The sequence below is a fragment of the Pristiophorus japonicus genome, unplaced genomic scaffold (assembly GCF_044704955.1).
Source record: "Pristiophorus japonicus isolate sPriJap1 unplaced genomic scaffold, sPriJap1.hap1 HAP1_SCAFFOLD_61, whole genome shotgun sequence".
NCBI classification, from domain to species: domain Eukaryota; kingdom Metazoa; phylum Chordata; class Chondrichthyes; family Pristiophoridae; genus Pristiophorus; species Pristiophorus japonicus.
This window is the reverse complement of record NW_027254520.1, coordinates 1,972,315-1,984,934: the sequence shown is the minus strand read 5'-3', so window position 1 is coordinate 1,984,934 and position 12,620 is coordinate 1,972,315.

Here is a 12,620-nt window from a genome sequence, read left to right as displayed (position 1 = left end):
AAAGCCGAAACTGACCAACTGACCACTGTCTGACCTAGAACACCGAAACTGACCAACTGACCAAAAACTGACCTAGGAACAAGAAACTGACCAACTGACCATATTCTGACTTAGAAAACAGAAACTGACCAACTGACCACAGTCTGACCTAGCAACTAGTATCTGACCAACTGATCACCGTCTGACCTGGAAAGTAGAAACTGACCAACTGACCACAGTCTGACCTAGAAACCAGAAACTGAACAACTGAACACAGTCTGACCTCGAAACCAGAAACTGACCAACTGACCACGGTCTGACTTAGAAAACAGAAACTGACCAACTCACCACAGTCTGACATGCTAACCAGCAACTGACCTACTGACCACATTCTGACGGGGAAAACCAGAAACTGACCAACTGGCCACAGTCTGACCTAGGAACTAGAAACTGAACAACTGACCACAGACTGACCTATAAACCAGAAAATGAAGAAGTGATCAAAGTCGAGCCGAGACAACCCGAAACTGACCACAGTGTGACCTAGAAACCAGAAACTGACCAACTGATCACAGTCTGACCTAGAAAACAGAAACTGATGAAATGACCACAGTCACAGAAACATAGAAACATAGAAACATAGAAAATAGGTGCAGGAGTAGGCTATTCGGCCCTTCTAGCCTGCACCGCCATTCAATGAGTTCATGGCTGAACATGCAACGTCATACCCCAAACCTGCTTTCTCGCCATACCCCTTGATTCCACTCATAGTAAGGACTCCATCTAACTCCTTTTTGAATATATTTAGTGAATTGGCCTCAACAACTTTCTGTGGTAGAGAATTCCACAGGTTCATCACTCTCTGCGTGAAGAAATTCCTGCTCATCTCGGTCCTAAATGGCTTACCCCTTAGCCTAAGACTGTGTCCCCTGTTTCTGGACTTCTCCAACATTGGGAACATTCTTCCTGCATCTAACTGTCTAACCCCGTCAGAATTTTAAACGTTTCTATGAGGTCCCCTCTCATTCTTCTGAACTCCAGTGAATACAAGCCCAGTTGATCCAGTCTTTCTTGATAGGTCAGTCCCGCCATCCCGGGAATCAGTCTGGTGAATCTTCGCTGCACTCCCTCAATAGCAAGAATGTCCTTCCTCAGGTTAGGAGATCAAAACTGTACACAATACTCCAGGTGAGGCCTCACCACGGCCCTGTACAACTGTAGCAACACCTCCCTGCCCCTCAACTCAAATCCCCTCGCTATGAAGGCCAACATGCCATTTGCTTTCTTAACCGCCTGCTGTACCTGCATGCCAACCTTCAATGACTGATGTACCATGACACCCAGGTCTCGTTGCACCTCCCCTTTTCGTAATCTGTCACCATTCAGATAATAGTCTGTCTCTCTGTTTTTACCACCAAAGTGGATAACCTCACATTTATCCACATTATACTTCAACTGCCATGCATTTGCCCACTGACCTAACCTATCCAAGTCGCTCTGAAGCCCCATAGCATCCTCCTCGCAGCTCACACTGCCACCCAACTTAGTGTCATCCGCAAATTTGGAGATACTACATTTAATCCCCTCGTCTAAATCATTAATGTACAGTGTAAACAGCTGGGTCCCCAGCACAGAACCTTGCGGTACACCACTAGTCACTGCCTGCCATTCTGAAATTGCCCATTTACTCCTACTCTTTGCTTCCTGTCTGACAACCAGTTCTCAATCCATGTCCGCACACTACCCCCAATCCCATGTGCTTTAACTTTGCATATTAATCTCTTGTGTGGGACCTTGTCGAAAGTCTTCTGAAAGTCCAAATATACCACATCAACTGGTTCTCCCTTGTCCACTCTACTGGAAACATCCTCAAAAAATTCCAGAAGATTTGTCAAGCATGATTTCCCTTTCACAAATCCATGCTGACTTGGACCAATCATATCACCTCTTTCCAAATGCGCTGCTATGACATCCTTAATAATTGATTCCATCATTTTACCTACTACCGATGTCAGGCTGACTGGTCTATAATTCCCTGTTATTTCTCTCCCTCCTTTTTCAAAAAGTGGGGTTACATTGGCTATCCTCCACTCCATAGGAACTGATCCAGAGTCAATGGAATGTTGGAAAATGACTGTCAATGCAACCACTATTTCCAAGGCCACCTCCTTAAGTACTCTAGGATGCAGTCCATTAGGCCCTGGGGATTTATCGGCCTTCAATCCCATCAATTTCCCCAACACAATGTCCCGACTAATAAGGGTGTCCCTCAGTTCCTCCTCCTTACTAGACCCTCCGACCCCCTTTTATATCCGGAAGGTTGTTTGTGTCCTACTCAGTGAATACCGAACCAAAGTACTTGTTCAATTGGCCCGCCATTTCTTTGTTCCCCGTTATGACTTCCCCTGATTCTGACTGCAGGGGACCTACGTTTGTCTTTACTAACCTTTTTATCTTTACATATCTATAGATACTTTAGTAATCCGTCTTAATGTTTCCTGCAAGTTTCTTCTCGTACTCCATTTTCCCTGTTACTGACCTGGAAACGGAAAACTGAGCAACTGACCGCAGTCTGACCTCGAAACCTGAAACTGACCAACTGACCACATTGTGACCTAGAAACCAGAAACTGAGTAACTGAACACATTCTGACCTAGAAAACAGAAACTGAAGAAATGACCACAGTCTGACCAGGAAACCCGAAACTGACCAACTGACCACAGACTGACCTAGGAACCAGAAACAGACCAACTGACGAAACAGACCAACTGACCACAGACAGACCTAGAAACCTGAAAATGACCAGCTGACCACAGTCTGACTGAGAATACCAGAAACTGACCAACTGACCACAGTCTGACCTCGCAACTAGTAACTGACCAACTGACCACAGTCTGACTTAGAAACCAGAATCTGACCAAATGACCACATTCTGACCTGGAAACCAGGACCTGATCAACAGACCAGAGTCTGACTTAGAAACCAGAAACTGACAATCTGATCTCAGACTGACCTAGCAACCGGAAACTGACCAACTGACCACAGTCTGACCTTGGAACCAGAAACTGAGCAAATGTCCACAATATGACCGAGAAACCAGGAATTGACCAACTGACCACATTCTGAACTGGAAACCAGAAACTGACCAACTGAACACTCTCTGACCAAGGAACCAGAAACTGACCAACTGACCACAGCCTGACCTCGGAACCAGAAACTGACCAACTGACCACAGTCTGATCTAGCGACCCGAAACTGACCAACTGATCACAGTCTGAACTAGGAACCAGAAACTGACCAAATGACCGCAGCATGACCTAGAAAACAAAAATTGACCAGCTGACTACAGTCTTAACAAGAAAGCAGAAACTGACCAACTGACCACAGTCTGACCTAGCAACCAGAAAGTGACCAACTGACCACATTCAGACCTAGAAACCAGAAACTGACCAACTGATCACAGTCTGACCTAGAAACCAGAAATTGACCAACTGACCACAGTCAAACTTAGAAACCAGAAACTGACCAACTGACCACAGTCCGACCTAGAAACCAGAAACTGACCAACTTACCACATTCATACCTAGAAACCAGAAACTGACCAACTGATCACAGTCTGACCTAGAAACCAGAAACTGACCAACTGACCACAGTCCGACCTAGAAACCAGAAACTGACAAACTGACCTCAGACAGACCTAGAAACCGGAAACTGACCAACTGATCACAGTCTGCCCCAGGAACCAGAAACTGACCAAATGACCACAGTATAACCTAGAAACCAGAAATTGATCAACTGACCACATTCTGAACTGGAAACCAGAAACTGACCAACTGAACACAGTCTGACCAAGGAACCAGAAACTGACCTACTGACCACAGTCTGATGTCGGATCTAGAAACTGACCAACTGACCGCAGTCTCATCTAGCAACCAGGAACTGACCAGATGACCACAGTCTGGTCGTGCAACCCGAAACTGACCAACTGATCACAGTCTGACCTAGAAACCAGAAATTGACCAACTGACCACAGTCTGAACTAGAACGCAGAAACTGACCAACTGACCACAGTCTGACCTAGAAATCAGAAAGTGACCAAGTGACCACATTCAGATCTATAAACCAGAAAGTGACCAACTGATCACAGTCTCACCTAGAAACCAGAAACTGACAAACTGTCCACAGTCCGACCTAGAAACCAGAAACTGACAAACTGACCTCAGACTGAACTAGGAACCAGAAACTATTCAACTGACCAGAGTCTGAACCTAGCAACCACCAACTGACCAACAGGCCACATTCTGACCTCGCAACCAGAACCTAATATACTGACCTCAGACTTAACTAGAAACCGGAAACTGACCAACTGACCACAGTCTGCCCTAGGAACCAGAAACTGACCAAATGACAACAGTATGACCTAGAAACCAGAATTGACCAACTGACCACATTCTGAACTGGAAACCAGAAACTGACCAACTGAACACAGTCTGACCAAGAAACCAGAAACTGACCAACTGACCAGATTCTGATCGCGGAGCTAGAAACTGACCAACTGACCACAGTCTGATTTAGCAACCCGAAACTGATTAACTGATCACAGTCTGACCTTGGAACAAGAAACTGACCAAATGACCACAGCATGATCTAGAAACCAGAAATTGACCAACTGACCACAGTCTGACTTAGAAACCAGAAACTGACCAACTGACCATAGTCTGACCTAGGAACCAGAAACTGACCAACTGACCACTTTCTGACCTAGAAACCAGAAACTGAAGAAATGATCACAGTCTAACCGAGACAACCCGAAACTGACCAACTGACCACAGACGGACATAGGAACCAGAAACTGACCAACTGATCACAGTCTGATCTAGAAACCAGAAATTGACCAGCTGTCCACAGTCTGATTGAGAATACCAGAAACTGATCATCTGACCACAGTCTGTCCGAGAAACCAGAAACAGACCAACTGACCACAGTCTGACCTCGAAACCAGAAACTGATCAACTGACCACAGACTGACCGAGAAACCAGAAACTGAAGAACTGATCACAGTCTAACCGAGACAACGTGACATTGACCAACTGACCACAGTGTGACATAGAAACCAGAAACTGACCAACTGACCACAGTCTCACCGAGAAGCCAGTAACTGAGCAAGTGACCACATTCTGACCTAGAAAACAGAAACTGAAGATATGACCACAGTCTGAAATGGAAACGAAAAACTGAGCAACTGACCACAGTCTGACCTAGAAACCCGAATCTGACCAACTGACCACAGACTGACCTAAAAACCAGAATCTGACCAACTGACCACATTCTGACCTAGAAACCAGAAACTGACCAACTGACCACAGTGTGACATAGAAACCAGAAACTCAGCAACTGACCAATGTCTGACCTAAATAGCAGAAACTGACAAACTGACCTCAGCCTGACCTAGGAACCAGAACTGACCAACTGACCACAGTCTGACTTAGCAAGCATAAACTGGCCTACTGGCCACATTATGACCTAGCAACCATTAACTGACCAACTGTCCGCAGTCTGAACTAGTTACCCGAAACTGAGCAACTGAATACAGAATGTCCTACGAACCAGAAACAGACCAAGTGACCACAGTCTGACCTCGGAACCAGAAACTGACCAACTGACCACAGTCTGACCTAGCAACCCGAAACTGACCAACCGACCACAGTCTGACCTAGGAAACAGAAACTGACCAAATGACCACAGTATGACTTAGAAACCAGAAATTGACCAACTGACCACAGTCTGAACAAGAAACCAGAAACTGAACAACATACCACAAACTGACCTAGAAACCAGAAAGCGACCAACTGACCACATTCTGACCTCGAAACGAGAAACTGACCAACTGACCACATTCTGACCTAGAAACCAGAAATTAAGAAATGACCACAGACTGACCTCGAAAACAGAAACTGAGAAACTGACCACAGATTGACCGAGGAACCAAAAACTGACCAACAGACCACAGTCTGAACTAGGAACCTGAAATTGACCAGCTGAACACAGCATGACCGAAAAAAGCAGAAACTAATCAACTGACCACAGTCTGACCTAGAAAACAAAAACTTACCAACTGACCACAGTCTGACTTAGAAACCAGGATCTGACCAACTGACCACATTTTGACTTATTAACCAGAAACTGACAAACTGAGCACAGCGTGACCTAGAAACCAGAAATTGACCAACTGACCACAGTCTGACCGAGCATCCAGTAACTGAGCAACTATCCGCAGTCTGACCTAGAAACCAGAAACTGACTAACTGACCACATTCTGACCTAGAAACCAGAAACTGAAGAGCTGAGCATAGTCTGACCTTGAAACCAGAAACTGACCAACTGATCACAGTCTGACCTAGAAACCAGATATTGACCAGCTGACCACAGTCTGATTGAGAATACCAGAAACTGATCAACTGACCACACTCTGTCCTAGAAACCAGAAACAGACCAACTGACCGCAGTCTGACCTCGAAACCAGAAACTGATCAAGTGACCACAGACTGACCGAGAAACCAGAAACTGAAGAACTGATCACAGTCTAATCGAGACAACGTGACATTGATCAACTGACCACAGTGTGACATAGCAACCAGAAACTGACCAACTGACCACAGTCTCACCGAGCAGCCAGTAACTGAGCAAGTGACCACATCCTGACCTAGAAAACAGAAACTGAAGATATGACCACAGTCTGAAATGGAAACGAAAAACTGAGCAACTGACCACAGTCTGACCTTGAAACCCGAAACTGACCAACAGACCACAGTGTGACCTAGCATCCAGATCCTGACCATCTGACCACAGTCTGACCTGGAATACAGAAACTGACCAACTGATCACAATCTGACCGACAAAGCACTAACTGACCAGCTGACCACAGTCTGACCGAGACAACCAGAAACTGATCAACTGACCACAGTCTTACCGAGCAATCATAAACTGACCAACTGACCACAGACTGACCTAGAAACCAGAAACTGCAGAACTGATCACAGTCTAAGCGAGACAACCCAAAACTGATCAACTGACCACAGTGTGATCTAGAAACCATAAACCGAAGAAATGACCACAGTCTGACCAAGAAACCAGAAACTGAGCAACAGTCCACAGTCTGAACTCGGAACCCGAAACTGACCAACAGACCACAGACAGACCTAGAAACCAGAAACTGACCAACTGACCACAGTCTGACCTAGAAACCTGAAATTTACCAGCTGACCACAGTCTGACCGAGAATACCAGAAATTGACCAACTGACCACAGTCTGACTTTGCAACCAGCAACTGACCAACTGACCATAGTCTGACCTCGAAACTAAAAACTGACGAACTGATCACAGTCTGACTTCGAAACCAGAAACTGAAGAGCTGACCACAGTCTGACCTAGAAACCAGAAACTGACCAACTGAGCACAGTTTGTCCTAGAAACCAGAAACTGACCAACTGACCTTAGGCCCACCAAGAAATCAGATACTGAAAAACTGACATTAGACTGACCCTGGAACCTGAGTCTGACCAACTGACCACAGTCTTACTGAGCAACCAGAAACCGACCAACTGGCCACAGTCTGACCAAGCAACCAGAAACTGACCAACTGCCCGCAGTCTGTCCTAGAAAGCCGAAACTGAGCAACTGACCACAATTTGACGTAGAAACCAGAAACTGACCAACTGACCACAGTCTGACCTAGCAACCCAAAACTGACCAACTGACCACAATCTGACCTCGGAACCAGAAACTGACCAATTGACCACAGTATGACCGAGAAAACAGAAATTGACCAATTGACGACAGTCTGAACTACAAAACAGAAACTGACCAACTGACCACAGTCTGACCTAGAAACTAAAAACTGTCCAACTGATCACAGTCTGACTTAGAAACCAGAAACTGAAGGACTGACCACAGTCTGACCTCGAAACCAGAAACTGACCAACTGACCACAGTCTGACCTCGGAACCAGAAACTGACCAATTGACCACAGTATGACCGAGAAAACAGAAATTGTCCAATTGACGACAGTCTGTCCTAGAAACCAGAAACAGACCAACTGACCACAGTCTGACCTCGAAACCAGAAATTGATCAACTGACCACAGACTGAACGAGAAACCAGAAACTGAAGATCTGATCACAGTCGAACCGAAACAACCTGACATTGACCAACTGACCACAGTGTGATATAGAAACCAGAAACTGACCAAATGACCACAGTCTCACCGAGCAGCCAGTACTGAGCAAGTGACCACATTCTGACCTACAAATCAGAAACTGAAGATATGACCACAGTCTGAAATGGAAACGAAAAACTGAGCAACTGACCACAGTCTGACCAAGAAACCCGAAACTGACCAACTGACCACAGACTGACCTAGAAACCAGAATCTGACCAATTGACCACATTCTGACCTAGAAACCAGAAACTGACCAACTGACCAAAGTCTGACTTAGAAACCAGAAACTCAGCAACTGACCAATGTCTGAGCTAACTAGCAGAAACTGACAAACTGACCTCAGCCTGACCTAGGAACCAGATCTGACCAACTGACCACAGTCTGACTTAGCAAGCAGAAACTGGCCTGCTGGCCACATTATGACCGAGCAACCATTAACTGACCAACTGTCCGCAGTCTGAACTCTTAACCCGAAACTGAGCAACTGAATACAGACTGACCGACGAACCAGAAACAGACCAAGTGACCACAGTCTGACCTCGGAACCAGAAACTGACCAACTGACCACAGTCTGACATAGCAACCCGAAACTGACCAACTGACCACAGTCTGACCGTGGAAACAGAAACTGACCAAATGACCACAGTATGACTTAGAAACCAGAAATTGACCAACTGACCACAGTCTGAACTAGAAACCAGAAACTGAACAACTTACCACAGACAGACATAGAAACCAGAAAGCGACCAACTGACCACATTCTGACCTAGAAACGAGAAACTGACCAACTGACCACATTCTGACCTAGAAACCAGAAACTTAAGAAATGACCACAGACTGACCTCGAAAACAGAAACTGAGAAACTGACCACAGATTGACCGAGGAACCAAAAACTGACCAACAGACAACAGTCTGACCTAGGAACCTGAAATTGACCAGCTGAACACAGCATGACCGAAAAAAACAGAAACTGATCAACTGACCACAGTCTGACCTAGAAAACAAAAACTGACCAGCTGACCACAGTCTGACTTAGAAACCAGAATTTGACCAACTGACCACATTCTGACTTAGGAACCAGAAACTGACAAACTTAGCACAGCGTGACTTAGAAACCAGAAATTGACCAACTGACCACAGTCTGACCGAGCATCCAGTAAATGAGCAACTGACCGCAGTCCGACCTAGAAATCAGAAGCTGACTAACTGACCACATTCTGACCTAGAAACCAGACACTGAAGAGCTGAGCACAGTCTGACCTTGAAACCAGAAACTGACCAACTGATCACAATCTGACCGACAAAGCACTAACTGACCAGCTGACCACATTCTGACAGGGACAACCAGAAACTGATCAACTGACCACAGTCTTACCTAGCAATCATAAACAGACCAACTGACCACAGACTGACCTAGAAACCAAAAACTGAAGAACTTATCACAGTCTAAGAGAGACAACCCAAAACTGATCAACTGACCACAGTGTGACCTATAAACCAGAAACCGAAGAAATGACCACAGTCTGACCAAGAAACCAGAAACTGAGCAACTGTCCACAGTCTGACCTCGTAACCCGAAACTGACCAACAGACCACAGACTGACCTCGAAAACAGAAACTGACCAACTGACCACAGTCTGACCTAGAAACCTGAAATTTAACAGCTGACCACAGTCTGCCCGAGAATACCAGAAACTGACCAACTGACCACAGACTGACCTAGAAACCAAAAACTGAAGAACTTATCACAGTCTAAGCGAGACAACCAAAAACTGATCAACTGACCACAGTGTGACCTAGAAACCAGAAACCGAAGAAATGACCACAGTATGACCAAGAAACCAGAAACTGAGCAACTGTCCACATTCTGACCTCGTAACCCGAAACTGACCAACAGACCACAGACTGACCGAGAATACCAGAAACTGACCAACTGACGACAGTCTGACTTAGCAACCAGTAACTGACCAACTGACCATAGTCTGACCTCGAAACTAAAAGCTGACCAACTGATCAGAGTCTGACTTCGAAACCAGAAACTGAAGAGCTGACCACAGTCTGACCTAGAAACCAGAAACTGACCAACTGAGCACAGTCTGACCTAGAAACCAGAAACAGACCAACTGACATTAGTCCCACCAAGAAACCAGATACTGAAAAACTGACATGAGACTGACCCAGGAACCTGAAACTGACCAACTGACCACAGTCTGACTGAGCAACCAGAAACTGACCAACTGGCCACAGTCTGACCAAGCAACCTGAAACTGACCAACTGCCCGCAGTCTGTCCGAGAAAGCCGAAAGTGAGCAACTGACCACAATCTGACATAGAAACCAGAAACTGACCAACTGACCATAGTCTGACCTAGCAACCCAAGACTGACCAACTAACCACAGTCTGACTTCGGAACCAGAAACTGACCAATTGACCACAGTATGACCGAGAAAACAGAAATTGACGAATTGACGACAGTCTGAACTAGAAACCAGAAACTGACCAACTGACCACAGTCTGACCTAGAAACTAAAAACTGACCAACTGATCACAGTCTGACTTAGAAACCAGAAACTGAAGGACTGAACACAGTCTGACCTAGAAACCAGAAACTGACCAACTGACCACAGTCTGATTTAGAAACCAGAAACTGACCAACTGAAAACAGTCTGACCTAGCAACCCGAAACTGACCAACTGACCACAGTCTGACCTAGGATCTACAAAATGACCAAATGACCACAGTATGGCCTTGAAAACAGAAATTGACCAACTGACCACAGTCTGACCTAGGAACCAGAAACTGAAGAACTGACCACAGTCTGACCTAGAAACCAGAAACTGACCAACTGATCACAATCTAAGCAAGACAACCCGAATCTGACCAACTGACCACAGTCTGACCGAGCAACCAGTAACTCAGCAAATGACCACATTCTGACCTAGAAAACAGAAACTGAAGAAATGACCAGTCTTACCTGGAAACGAAAAACTGACCAACTGACCACAGTCTGACATTGCAACCAATAAGTGACCTACTGACCAAAGTCTGACCTGGAAATGAGAAACTGACCAACTGACCACAGTCTGATTTAGAAACCAGAATGTGACCAACTGACCACAATCTGACATAGAAACTAGAAACTGACCAACTGAAAACAGTCTGACCTAGCAACAAGAAACTGACCAACTGACCACAATCTGACCAATTATCTTGAAACTGACCAAATGACCACAGTATGACCTTGAAAACAGAAATTGACCAACTGACCACATTCTGAATTACAAACCAAAAACTGTCCAACTGATCACAGTCTGACCTGGAACTAGAAATTGAACAACTGACCACAGTCTGAACTAGAAAGCAGAAACTGACCAACTGAACACATGCTGACCTCAGAACCAGGAACTGACCAACTGACCACAGACTGACCTAGCAACCCGAAACTGACCAACGGAAAACAGTCTGGCCTAGGAAGCAGAAACCTACCAACTGACCACAGTCTGACCTAGAAACCAGAAACTGACCAACTGACCACAGGCTGACCTACAAACCAGAAAATGACCAGCTGACCACAATCTGACCGAGAAACCAGAAACTGATCAACTGACCACAGTCTAACCTAGAAACCAGAAATTGATAGCTGACCACAGTCTGTTTGAGAATACCAGAAACTGACTAATTGACCAGAATCTGACCGAGCAACCAGAAGCTGACCAATGTCCACAATCTTACCTAGAAAGCAGAAACTGAGCAACTGACCACAGCATGACCTAGAAACCGAAACTGAACAACTGACCACAGTCTGACCTATGAACCAGAAACTGACCAACTGACCACAGTCTGACCTAGCAACCAGTAACTGACCAACTGACCACAGTCTGAACAAGAAATCAGAAACTGATCAACTGACCACAGTCTGACCTAGAAACCAGAAACAGACCAACTGACTACAGACTGACATGGAAACCAGAAACTGAACAACTGACCACAGACTGACGGAGAAACCAGAAACTGAAGAACTGATCACAGTCTAACCGAGACAACCTGAAACTGACCAACTGACCACAGTGTGACGTAGAAATCAGAAACTGACCAACTGACCAATGTCTCACCGATCAGCCAGTAACTGAGTAACTGACCACAGTCTGACCCAGAAACCAGAAACTGACAAAAATTCTGACCTAGAAACCAGAAACTAAAGAAATGACCACAATCTGACCGAAAAACCAGAAACTGAGCAACTGACCACAGTCTAACCTAGAAACCCGAAACTGACCAACTGATCACAGACGGACATAGGAACCAGAAACTGACCAACTGACCACAGTCTGACCTAGAAACCAGAAATTGACCAGCTGACCACAGTCTGTTTGAGAATACCAGAAACTGACCAATTGACCAGAGTCTGACCGAGCAACCAG